The sequence below is a fragment of the Terrapene carolina genome, unplaced genomic scaffold (assembly GCF_002925995.2).
Source record: "Terrapene carolina triunguis isolate 2854851 unplaced genomic scaffold, T_m_triunguis-2.0 Scaffold85, whole genome shotgun sequence".
Classification (NCBI taxonomy): Eukaryota; Metazoa; Chordata; order Testudines; family Emydidae; genus Terrapene; species Terrapene triunguis.
The window spans coordinates 7825461-7826613 of record NW_020664436.1 but is presented as its reverse complement, the minus strand read 5'-3'; positions in this window follow the sequence as shown (position 1 = coordinate 7826613).

Sequence of the window (1153 nt, the reverse complement as noted above, 5' to 3'; positions counted from 1 at the left end):
ATCTGGGTACATGAGGGAACACTTGGTCACTGGAGATATAAACTCACCTAATGCTACATTTTCTGTACCCCAAAGTACTTGGGGATGTTGTTCAAACCCAGTGCCAGATTCTCTCTGACCTTGAAGTCCCTGTTGCCACTGCCTAGACTCAACACCAGACTCATTAGTTCATGGGACTTCACATCACTTCTGGCCCTGCCAGATGGCACTTCTATTTACTCTCTTGTGCCATACAAGAACAAGGGTGGGGACATTCCAATTAAATGGAAAGGTAGTACATTTAAAATTAATAAAAGCTAACCCTTTTTCATACAGAACATAAATAACCTGTTGGGGTCTATTACAGGAGTGGGTGGGTGAGGTTCTGTGGCCTGCAATGTGCTATAAGTCAGACTAGATGATCATAATGGTCCCTTATGGCCTTAGAGCTTATGAGTCTATAACCCCTGGAACTCACTGCCACAAGATATCAGGACAATGAGCTCAGTGGAACTCAGAAAAGGATTGGACATTTACATGGATAATGAGAACAACCGGAGTAATGATAATAAGGATTTTAAAAAATAGTTCCAGGAGGGATACAAACCCTCCAGCTCCTGGGCTCTTAAGCCACTCACTAGCTCAGAGTCATTAGGAAGAAGCAGTCTATATAGGCAGCTGTAGCAAGGTGCTGGTGCAAAAGCACCTAATTACCCCTTGCCCAGTCAGCTCCAATCAGGGGAAACAGATTGGGGCTGATGGAAAAGGCCTGATGCTGGCCTGACAAGCCAAGGGCTATAAAGGTTGGGAGGGAGCCAGAAGGCATTGGGGGCAGCTAGGGAAAAATCAACCAGGGAGGGAACTGGAGGCCCCCTAGCAGAAGGATGGCTCTGCCTGTAAATGGGGAGATTAATCCTGTGGAGCTGTAAATAAAGACACTGGTGTTGCACAACCCTGAAGCCTCTCTGAGCCTTATGGGGGGCAGCAGGCAGGCCCCAGGAAGAGGGATGAGTTGTGAACCCTGTTACAGCAATTCCATAATTGTTCACTAGGGATTCTTGTACCTTCCCCAGAAGCATGAGGTACTGGCCCCTGTCAGAGACAGGATTCTGGACTTTGGGCAAATCCATCCATGGAGTTGCATAGGTGCCAGCATCTGAATGGAGGGGAGGCA